Raw genomic sequence first — 12,792 nt, 5'->3', positions numbered from 1 at the left:
TGCTATACATCATAAAAGCATTAACTGCTGTAATATTTATAGATTCACCTACTCATCTTTTGCCACCTGCTTCCGCTTGTTTTACTGACAGAGCAATGAATTTGATTAGCTGTGGCTGGTAAAGGACAGAGATTTTTACAAGATACTCCACATATCATATATAAGTGAAGGAGTAATAAAAGATTAAATTTGTAAATTTGTAAGCTAAATGATATAGAAGTTGATGGTTGGACTATTACTAAAGTGTTGACATGCTCAATTTCTATTGGTTATACATTTTTTGGTTTGCATTCCTCTAAATGAAAAAATGATATAAATTTATGTATCCCTCTCTTATTTTATGACACGTAAAATACTCACAAGCATGCCTCTTTGTAAAATTTGTAAGTAAAAGAAAAACGGATTCATGGTTAAATCCTTATATGATGCGTTCTTTTCTTTTTTTTTTCTACAATTTTTTGGATGATAAAGGATCAAATGGTATAATTCTTTTGTCGTAGATTGGAGGATTAGAAACATGACTATTGCTTTTTTGAATACGACTTTAAAACACTATCACTTTACCAACTTTTATTTCGTGTAAGTCTAGATAAACACTACAGAAATGAGTGATCATTGGGGTCAAATGAACATTTTTGATATGAAACAGCAAGAATAATGTTATCTTCAACTAAGAAGGTTAAATATTCAAAAATTAAAAATGATCTTATTTGTTTAAAAATTCATCTCCAACTAATGACTAAGATATAATTCTATGGACACTACCAAACGATTATTGGCCAAAGTGGTATCAAGCTGGCCAAATATAGACCCCCTCTTAGCCCTTTTTGGGGATTTAGCTCTTCAGTTGCAATATTGATTCAAATTAAATGGTTAAATTTGAAAACATGCAACAATAATTTAATTTAATTAATCAATAAATTTGAAGTATAAGGTTTAAAATAATAAATTATTAAGGGGCTAGGTTTAGTCCTTTTTGATTAAAAATAGTATATGAGTATGACCTAACATCGTTTATCAAAAAATAATTTTTTGCAAGATTATAATGTTAGACTGAATTATGTTTAGGCTTTTGTCGGAGATGGCCTAATATGTTGGATAAAGTTTAAGTTGATATCATGTAATTTCTATGGACACCAATTAATCTCCGGCAGCACTAACTTTCTATATGTTAAATTGTTATGCACTATTTGACCGTTTTGTTTCATACCACACAAAACAGGCCAGAGATCAGTAGAGTGAATTTTCCAGGAAGAGAGGAAAAAAAGGCACTCAGCAAAGGAACACAAACGTCTTTAGGGCAGGCTTTCCATCCACATGCCTCATTAACCTTTTGACTTTCGAGCCTGCACTAACACTACGCGTCTCCCTTCTTTTCAGAGTGCCCAATTAATCACGTAATCACCTACTTACCTATGACTTTGTTCATGGCAGAAGAAAAAGAAAATAAAAGGGCAATAGCATATGACCACTGGCGGATCCATTAAGGGGCAAAGGGGGTCAGCTGAATTTTCTCAATTGAAAGGAACCGATAGTCTTGCAAATATAAAATGGTGGAGATGGGAGGAACGTGTATTTACTAATTACATTGATTTGGATTCTACTGGTTCCTACTACTTCAATGGAGATCTTTTTTTGCTATAAATATTGTGAAAGTTCATTGCATAACCTAATGGGGGTTGAGTGATAGCATGCTAATTTATACTGAAAACACGTCTTGCACAATTATAATTTGTATTGTTATTTGTTCTATAAATTATGAATGATGGAACTATGAGTTAATTTTTAAAATTATCATATGTCTAGGTAATGTTTTACACTTTTAAATATGACCCTCTGAATATTTTTTCTTAGATCCACCATCGCATATGGCATTACCCATGACCTCCACTGCTCATGGTTTCACTCACCTTGGCAACGGCACGACTTCACTCACATTTGGCAACGGCACGACTTCACTCACAGTTGGCAACGGCATGGCTTCCCTAATGGACCAAAAAGGAAAAGAGAAGGGCAATGGCATCATATAAGTACACATGATGTCACCAATTTTAATTTTCATAGGTGTCCATGATCTTCTCCTTCAAGTCATCTTGGAGAACCACTTGCCGGATTGTGAAATATTTATTCATGAGGACAAGATAAAGAAACTCTAATGTTTAAAATTTCTTCGATGAAAATATTAAAAAAAAATAAATAGAGAAAGATATGGAAAAAGGGTGAAGATTAAACTTCACCTCATGTAAGGAAAACTCTTATATCTAGGCTAAAATCGACGAATATTGTTGCTATTTCCGACACATATGTAAACTATTAGAAAAACTATTATATTTCATCCAAACCAATGTCAGACAATTCCTAAAGTTTCATTTTAAATTTTCATCATTTCCATTAAAAGCAACCGATATCGATATTCTATACATTTGTTGACATTCCACAAATTTGCATATTGATATTTTCACCAATACTGGTATATTAAACATTGAACAACTCACAATGTATTTTTTATACAAGCAATTTGGGGGAAGGGAAATTAAACATGGAACATTCGGTGCAAAAATTAATTATTAAATCTATGGGATATATATTTAATTGATGGTCATATCTTACAATTTATCATAAATGGGGATGGTGGGATATATATTTTTCATCAACTACCACCGCGCGTACTACTACTAGCAATTTGAGATTCTTGCTATAAGTTTGTGTAACTGGTGAGTTGGTAAGGACTGTAACAACTGCATGCGGCCATGTCTGCTCACAAAAATTAATGGTTGTATGTATTGATGCAAATTTTCGTCGTCTTTGGCTTTAATAAAAATGCATCTGCAAAACAATGAACACATTTGATTAAGGACCCAAGCCCCTTTGATCCTTTGATTAAGGACCCAAGCTTCACGTGCCCACTGCCAATGGAACTCCAATGCCTAAGTTAGTTTCTCAAGTGCTTAGGACTTTTTAAGATTGTAAAAGCTTACGAAATTTGGTAGAGTATGGGGTATATATAGGGGAGTGGCCGGCCATGGTGCTAGGGATTTATCCTACACATGGCAGCATCCTATTGACCAAGGTTTTATAGAGAAATATTATCAATATATTAAATAGGAAATAATATCTTGAGATAATGGAGTAATTATCTTTAATTGATTTAGATAGGGATTACTTACTTAAAGGAGTCAATCTTCAATTGCAGATGTATTAAAGATAGAATTTGGGTAATTAATCATTATCTTTAAAGCTTTGACTTTTCCTTGCCAATGATAGGTGAGTTGTGGATAGTCGTATTCAATTGCTGAGACCTTCATGGGTGTGAGGTGGAAGTATATGAGGAGCCTGCACATTTAATAAGGACAATCTTGTTTTTTTTGAGCAAAAGTCCACATGTCATCTTTAGAATTTTTGAGATTATTTTAGGCTCCACAGTACGTACAATCATGTTCAAGAAATTTTTGGTTTGATCACCCAAAAAGACAGTTAGTATTCGGGTTGTAACTTATTTTGTGGTGTTGAAAAACGGTTGGACTTATTAGTCACTCGTTATAGAAAAAAATATAGGTATGAATTTCTTTTGGTGGAGGCGCGGCTTCAAATAATAGATCGAGTTAAAACAATAAACATAAGAACTCAAATATGGTTTCATATTATTTTTTAAGGAACACATTTATGATTCTTTTAAGGCAATCATGACACCATAAATTTTATAGAAAAAACCTTCAGGAAATTTGGAAAAAATAAAAGAAATCCTCGTTCATTCAATTATTATGTTTTGATTGATTCTTAGTTATAAAAATTTTGTGTTGTTGGAAAGCATGAAAATTGTTATTTAAGTCTGAGAGTGTGTATGTAAACCCTAAGTTACGAGTGCATTTTTCCTCATTACCATATTTATTATTATTTAATAGATTTAAATTTTGAAATTTGTATTTATTCACTTCACAGATCTCAAAATTTAAACTGATCCAATGATGAAATTAAGCGGTAAGCGTCACCATTCCCCACAAATCAGATAACTACGTTATGTGCACTAATTGTTTATCCAGTATGTGCACTGCACAACGTAAGGAGTACATTTAATAGTTTATTTCGTCATGATTTATCAAGTCGTCCGGTGTAGTTCACTACAAAAAGTCTTATTGGTGAAAAGTTTTCATCCAGGTTCAAATCCTAGCACCGGAATACTAACTTTAATATATATATATATATATTTTTTTTTTGTTATAACGTAGGTGTAGCTCACTTCAATTCTTATGGTTAACAGTCTTAAGTTCGACTCTTGGCATCGAGAAAATATCAAAATATATTGCAAATGTCAAACCGAATCTGATATATTTAATAAGACGAAATTAAGATTTTCTTCACTATTTAAGTGATATATCGAAAATATCAACAAAACCTATCATTTTAATCAAAATTTAAAAATTTTCAGGATTTTGAAATATTAAGATTTGAAATAATACATTTTACCCAAAAAATAAAAAATAAAATAAAGCTCGTTCTTCCGGGAAGGCCTCAGATACATATGATTTTATCATTATCTCAATAAAAATGAGATAATCAAGCAATGTAGGCAAAATATGTTTTGATCATCACCGGCCTCACCCAACAAAATTGCAAAAAACCCATACACTTTGATTTTATTTTTCGGATAAAAATAAACAAGCTGAAAATCTGAAATATGAATGGAAGGATAAAGGAAATTGCTCAAATAATTAAGTAAATAAATAAAAAAGAAACAGAGGCGATGGTGCAAAAAGATGGAGCAGTTGGAATGGTTTCTCCGACGGAGAAGCAACTGGGAATCCCATCGCCTCTGCTAGGGATTAGTGCGTGAAAGGGAAGAGAAAGGAGCATTTGGGTGCATCCTGCGGCGGATGTGAAAGGGATTTATAGGGCCGAGGTTTTGCTAGGGTTTTGTAAAAGAGAGGGAGCGTGAGCCGCATTTTTTGAATCCGAGGTGGGTTTGCCAATTGCCACCGTTGGATCAAATGTGAGGAATTTGATCATCAAATGTGAGCTCGAACTTCGGAACCTGACCCGAATTGCAGAATCCGGAGGCACGAGCTAATGTGCTCAGGACCTTGGTATTCCCTACTTGGTTGTATCTCTTTCCTTGTGTGACTATTTCTGTCATGATATAATGTAATGTACAATTTATTAAGGGTGATGTATTTAAATGGGACTTTGAATTTTTTTATTTATTTAATGAATCTAAGGGCATTCAATTAGAATTTTAAGTGATTATTTAAAATTCAAAGTATTCAATAAGAATTTTAAGATGATTTATTAAAATCTTTAGAAATCTGGATGCATTCAATTACGATTTCAAAGAAGTTTACAACATTCAACGTGTATTCAATTAAAAATTAATTTTAAAGAATTTGAAAAAGTTGAGGAATTCAATTGGAGAGATTTCGTAGTGTATTTTAAGCATCCTCAAGCCTCGCATCTTCCTATGAGATTTCACGGGAATTAAATCAAAATTTTACATGAAATATCTATAAATCAATTAAACTCCATAAAAAATTATAGATTTATAAATCTATTAAAATCTCTCAAATCCCCAATTGAACACATCCCTGAGTATGTTAAGATGTTTGATAAAAAAAAAAGAGGAGTATGTTAAGATGAACATGGTACTCAAACATGAGACTAGAGAAATGCAACCCAAACCCATGACTTGAATCCAAGAGTCAGATCTTAGGCTTCTATTCACTGATCACGGGAAAGATGATAGTGACCTCCAATATTACCTTACAGAATAATGGAGCTTTCGGTAAGGTAACAGTAATTTTTTTATTTTTCTTATCGATATATGCTCTGTGATACCGTTGGATTAGTCTGATACTTACTGTTAGATTATTCGGCATATCATTTGTGGTAAATCTAGTGATTCATGTTTGCTTTTTTACCCTTTCATGTTTCACCTGGAAAGTAGTAGTAGTAGTTTTTGATAACGTCGTAAAATAGTCGGATAGGTTGAGTGTCTCTGGACTAACTGAATGATAATCAATAAGCTTTGGATTACTAATTGAGAATTCTTTGGATTAAAGCTTGGATGTGTAGTCTTGCTTTTTATGTTTTATTTTAACATGATTATTACATCGTAATGCTTGTGTACCAATTGATAGCTTGACAAAATGCTGAATACAATTGTTTCGTTTTTCATGTTCGTGTTCTCATGCTCTCTCTTACACAGGATGGAATTGGGCTTCTGATGGATATGATCCCAGAGTGTGTCTAACTGTGTATGTGAAGTTGAGCAAGGTTATTGGTGGTGACGATGCACTCAGAGGTTATCTTTCAACCCATCCATCTGGGAAAAAGAGAGCTGAGTTGCTGGCTCATGCTAAGATCATGGAAGAAGCAGTAGCTATATATACCATGATGTAAGAGCAGGACGCGGGGTTGAAAGCTTTCTTTAGAACAATCAGTAATCACCATGCAACTACTGACGTAGTTACATTTTTTCATTTTTTTTTTCTCATCTGAAGTTGTAGTAGTTTTGTAGTTAAAAACATATACATCAACATCTCATATGACAGGGATGATGCAGAGCTTATTGAGAAAATTGTAGAAGATGTTTTTAAGAAATTGATCCACATCTCATCATCAAGAAGCAAAGATAATGGCTTGGTTGCATAACATGCATTCATTATTGCATCCTCTTGGAGTTAAAACTAATGATGTTCGCATTGTTGGAATATGGGGTATGAGTGGTTTAGGTAAAACAACCATCGCTAGAGTTGTTTATGATAAAATCGCAAGTTGATTTGAAGCTTGTTGCTTTCTTGAAAATTTCAAGGAAGGTTTCATGAAGCATGGCAAACTACATATGCAGGCAGAACTTCTATCGAGTATCTCGAACAACAAGGTGGGGAGTTTCGACGTTTCGAATAAAGGTTTCCAGGTGATGTTAAATAGCCTAGGTCAGAGAAAAGTTCTTATTGTTGTTGATGATGTGGACGAATTAGAACAAATTGAAGCTTTACTTGGAGAGCAACATTCCTTTGGTGGTGGAAGTAGAATTATTTTAACAACTAGAGATTCGCAATTACTAAGCATAGCTGATGAGATATATAAGCCCAAGATTTTAAGTGATTATGGAGCTCTAGAACTCTTTAGGCGGTACGCCTTTAGAAAAAACCAACCCAACAGAGATTATAATATCTCTCGAGTCGTGCCGTAAAATATGCTCAAGGTCTGCCTTTAGCACTCAAAGTGTTGGGAGCTTTTCTTGAAAGCAAAACTGTATGCCAGTGGGAATATGAGTTAGAAAAAATAAGGAAAAATCCCTCAAAAGGGAATTCATGATGTGCTTAAAACAAGGTTCGATGGACTAGATGACACGGAGAGGGATATCTTTCTAGATATTGCATGTTTCTTTTAAGGAATGAGAGAAGACTATGCAACTGAAATTCTGCACAGCTGTGGTTTCTATCCTGATATTGGAATAAGAGTTCTAATCGATCGAGCTCTCTTAATTTTCTCATGGAAGGGGGAACCGGAGATGCATGATTTATTAGTGGACATGGGTCGGGAAAGCGTCCACCAAGAATCTATCAAAGAGCCTGGGAGACGAAGTAGGTTGTGGAGTTATGAAGATGTTCATCATGTACTAACTAAAAAAACGGTGATAATTTTTTTTCTTATGCAATGTTTAGTAGAAAGCTTCAAATTTTGACCAAAATCAATTTCTTAAGCTCGTTCGATAACCACTTTTGTTTCCATTTTTCATTTTTAATTTTCATTTTTTCAATAATTGAAAATTGAAAACAATTAAACTAAAAACGAAATGATAGTTTAAAGATGTTCATCACGTGCTAACTCAAAATACGGTGAGAAATCTTTTTCTTTTGCAATTGCTAGTAGAAAGCTTCAACTTTTGACCAAAATCAATTTCTTAAGCCTGATTGATACCCCATTTTGTTTTTAATTTTTAATTTTTAGTTTTTATTGTTTTAATAATTGAAAATTGAAAACAATTAAACTAAAAACGAAATGATAGTTTAAATGAAATGATTATCAAACGGCTCCTTAAGAAACAAGCATTAATTTCATAATCTAAACTAAGGTTCTCTATATTTTCCTGTACTTTGCACAGGCTACGAAAGCAATTGAAAGCGTAATCGTGGATGTCTCATGCTCAAAGTGGGAATGCTTAAATGCTGAAGCTTTTGTTAGTATGACTCAACTAAGACTTCTCAAGATCGGTCATAGGGACTACCCTTTTAAACATGATTACTGCAAACACCACCTGATTGGGACCTTTAAGTTACTTAACTTGAGGTATCTCTCCTGGTTTGATTTCCCTCTCAAGTCTTTGCCATCCAACCTTCAATTCAAAAATCTTTTGGAACTTGACATGCAATATAGTCTCATTAACCGACTTTGGGAAGGAACCGAGGTACGTACAATCATTACATGTATTTGTTTCTCTTAAATGTTTGGGTTTTGAGTGAGATGTCTTGATTAAATAATGCATGTTTTCCTGAATGCTTTAACAGATGCTGGAAAAGTTGAAATTCATCAATTTAAGTTATTGTATATACCTTAAGGAAACCCCTGACTTCACAAATGTGCCAAATCTTGAGAGGCTAATTCTTCAAAGTTGTATAAGATTAGTTGAGGTTCACCCGTCTATTTCGACTCTTACAAACCTTGTTTTATTGAATCTGAATGGGTGCAAAGAACTTAAGATTTTACCCAGCAGCATTCGTATGAAATCTCTCAAAACCTTTAATCTTTGTGGCTGCTGTAGTCTTGAGATGTTTCCAAAGATTTCAGAATTGATTGAGGGGTTAAAAGAGCTTGATTTATCTGGGTCAAAAATTAAAGAGCTGTCCTCGTCAATCAATAATCTCACGGGGATGAGTCATCTGAACCTAAAAAATTGCAAGGAACTTAAGAGTCTTCCAAGCAGCATTTGTATGAAATCTCTTAAGACCTTTATTTTTCTGGCTGCTGGAGTCTTGAGATGTTTCCAGAGATTTCAGAAGTGATTGAGGGGTTAGAAGAGCTTGATTTATCCGGGTCAAAAATTAAAGAGCTGTCCTCGTCAATCAATAATCTCACGGGGATGAGTCATCTGAACCTAAAAAATTGCAAGGAACTTAAGAGTCTTCCAAGCAGTATTTGTATGAAATCTCTCAAAATCTTTAATCTTTCTGGCTGCTGGAGTCTTGAGATGTTTCCAGAGATTTCAGAAGTGATTGAGGGGTTAGAAGAGCTTGATTTATCCGGGTCAAAAATTAAAGAACTACCCCCGTCAATTAATAATCTCACGGGGTGAGTCATTTGAACGTAGAAAATTGCAAGGCACTTAAGAGTCTTCCAAGCAGCATTGGTATGAAATCTCTCAAAACCTTTAATCTTTATGGCTGCTGGAGTCTTGAGATGTTTCCAGAGATTTCAGAAGTGATTGAGGGGTTAGAAGAGCTTGATTTATCCGGGTCAAAAATTAAAGAACTACCCCCGTCAATTAATAATCTCACGGGGTTGAGTGATTTGAACCTAGAAAATTGCAAGGAACTTAAGAATCTTCCAAGCAGCATTGGTATGAAATCTCTCAAAACCTTTAATCTTTCTAGCTGCTGTAGTCTTGAGATGTTTCCAGAGATTTCAAAAGTGATTGAGGGGTTTGAAGAGTTGTATTTATCCGGGTCAAAAATTAAAGAACTGCCCCCATCAATTAATAATCTCACGGGGATGAGTCGTCTGAACCTAGATGATTGCGAGGAACTTAAGAGTCTTCCAAGCAGCATTCGTATGAATTCTCTCAAAACCTTTAATCTTTATGGCTGCTGGAGTCTTGAGATGTTTCCAGAGATTTCATAAGTGATTGAGGGGTTAGAAGAGCTTGATTTATCCGGGTCAAAAATTAAAGAACTACCCCCGTCAATTAATAATCTCACGGGTTTGATTCATTTGAATCTAAATGATTGCGAGGAACTTAAGTGTCTTCCAACCAGCATTCGTATGAAATCTCTCAAAACCTTTAATCTTTTCGGCTGCTCGAGTCTTGAAATGTTTCCAGAGATTCCAGAAGTGATTGAGGGGTTAGTAGAGCTTGATTTATACACGTCAAGAATTAGAGAATTGCCCTCATCAATTAATAATCTCACGGGGTTAAGTTATTTACGCCTAGATGATTGCAAGGAACTGAAGTATCTTCCAAGCAGCATATGTCAACTCAAGTACCTTGTCTGTCTCTCTCTTTCTGGTTGTACAAAATTTGAGGTGTTTCCAAGCATTGAAGAAAATATGGAAGGATTAAGAGAGCTTTTCTTGGATGGAACATCTATCAAAGAGCTTTTCCCCTGGATTGAACGGCTTACGGGGCTTCAGTATTTAAAACTGATAAACTGCAAAAGACTAGTACATCTTCCTGACACTCTGTATTTGGCACGCCTTATCATAGACACATAGCTTCGTCTTGGCCTTGGTCCCTCTCCCCCCAACCCCAAATTTCTAGGTAATCAAAATTCAAACCCTACTTTTGATTCAGAATTAAATTTCGAAATTTGGGACATTTTATTATCTGAATAAAGAAATAATTTTCAGGGGTTTTGGGGTGCTCTCTGCTGATAAACAAATGGTTACGAAGCTCTGTTTTGAAGCAATCAATTGGGCACTACTCCGCATTGCGGCGGCTTTGGTGGAATTGGCGTGGTCAGACGGCTAGCCACGGCCGGATTTCTTGAAACCCCAAGAGGTGGCATTTCCAAGGAGTGGTACATAACTCCGCCGCCATAACTGTCTCAGGGCCACGGGAACTAGAGATGCATGATACATTAGAGGAAATGGGTTGAGAAATTGTCCGCCAAGAATCTATCAAAGAACCTGGGAGACGATGTAGGTTGTGTAGTTATGAAGATGTTCATCACGTGCTTACTCAAAATACGGTGAGAAATCTTTTTCTTATGCAATTGTACGTAGAAAGCTTCAACTTTTGACCAAATCAATTTCTTAAGCCTGATTGATACCCATTTTTGTTTTAATTTTTAATTTTTAGTTTTTATTGTTTTAATAATTGAAAATTGAAAACAATTCAACTAAAAACGAAATGAGAGTTTAAACGAAATGATTATCAAACGGCTCCTTAAGAAACAAGCATTAATTTCATAAACTAAACTGAGGTTCTCTGTATTTTCCTTTACTTTGATTTGCACATGCTACAAAAGCAGTTGAAAGCATAATCGTGGATTTCTCGTACTCAGACTGGGTATGCTTAGATGCTGAAGATTTTATTAGTTTGACTCAACTAAGACTTCTCAAGATCAGTCATAAGTACTCAATTTTTAAATATGATTACTGCAAACACCACCCGATTGGGCCCTTTAAGTTACTTAACTTGAGGTATCTCTCCTGGTTTGAATTCCCTCTTAAGTCTTTGCCATCCAGCTTTCAATTCAAAAATCTTGTTGAACTTGACATGCAATTTAGTCTCATTGACCGACTTTGGGAAGCAACCGAGGTACGTACAATCATTACATGTATTTGTTTCTCTTAAATGTTTGGGTTTTGAGTGAGATGTCTTATGAAGTAATGCTTGTTTTCCTGAATGTTTTAACAGACGCTGGAAAAGTTGAAATTCATCAATTTAAGTTATTGTCAATACCTCAAGGAAACCCCTGACTTCATGAATGTGCCAAATCTTGAGTGGCTAATTCTTCAAAGTTGTATAAGATTAGTTTAGGATCACCCGTCTATCTCGACTCTTACAAACCTTGTTTTATTGAATCTGAATGGGTGCCAAGAACTTAAGATTCTACCCAGCAGCATTCGTATGAAATCTCTCAAAGGTTCTGTTGGAAATTTGGTGCCGCATGATCTGAAGTTTTCAGGTTCTGTTGGAATTTCGTTTCTTGAAACTAACTATTTTAAATTAGGCTCTAATTTGCTTCAAACTCAATTGTAATTGGTTACTGGCTTTTCTTGATCTTAACCACGTGATGCATGGTTCTTAAATTCTCCAGAAGAATCGCTGGGATTCGTCCTTGCAGATGAAGGTTTCAATGTATGGGTAGGGAATGTGCGTCAAACACGTTGGAGTCAGGGACACACTTCTTTATCAGAAGAGAATAAGATTTATGCTGTACTGTAGGATTTTTGGGAATTGGAGTTGGCAGGAGTTGACTCTATTTAATCTACCAGAAATGATGCGCCGCAGATATTTGACAACAAGCTCCGAAGTCTTCGTTGCTGGATATTCACAGGTCTTACACCTCTTCATCTACTTCACATCTTCCCTTGCTGCTACTTTTGGTGTTTATTCAATTTATTCATGTTTTTAGGGAACAATCATGTCTTTAGCTGCTCTCATCCAGCCGATATGGCAGAACTGGCTGAAGCTGCCGCTCGTTTGTACATTTTGGATTCAACATGTGATGGCTATGTTGACCGTTTGCAGTGGTTGTATATGATTTTGCTTTTGATCGTCAGGGTTTCGGTAATATGTTCTTCCCGCTGTATGTTTTTTCTTCAAGTAATATAATATGGGCGTGAGGGCCTAGCTCCCTAGCTTTGATTGGGTCACCCATCCTGGGATTACTCTCGCGCACTACTCGCTTAACTTCGGAGTTCCTATGGAACCCGAAGCCAGTGAGCTCCCAAAAGGCCTCGTGCTAGGTAGGGATGAGAATATACATTTAAGGATCACCCCCTGGGCGATGTGGGATGTCACAATCCACCCCCCTTAGGGGCCCGACGTCCTCGTCGGCACACCACGACCAGGGTTAGGCTTTGATACCAAATGTCACATCTCGGCCCGGGCCCGCTCCACCACCGTATCAC

At 35.5% G+C, this 12,792-nt stretch overlaps 1 pseudogene; it reads left to right on the top strand.

Moving 5' to 3' along the window:
- Window positions 1–4,741: 4,741 nt before the first annotated feature.
- LOC137734495 (disease resistance protein RPV1-like) lies at window positions 4,742–12,497 on the top strand (annotated as a pseudogene).
- The last annotated feature ends 295 nt before the right edge of the window (window positions 12,498–12,792 follow it).

This window comes from Pyrus communis, chromosome 5 (assembly GCF_963583255.1).
Source record: "Pyrus communis chromosome 5, drPyrComm1.1, whole genome shotgun sequence".
NCBI lineage: Eukaryota > Viridiplantae > Streptophyta > Magnoliopsida > Rosales > Rosaceae > Pyrus > Pyrus communis.
The sequence above is the reverse complement of the archived record's forward strand: the minus strand, read 5'-3'. Positions and strand labels throughout refer to the sequence as shown.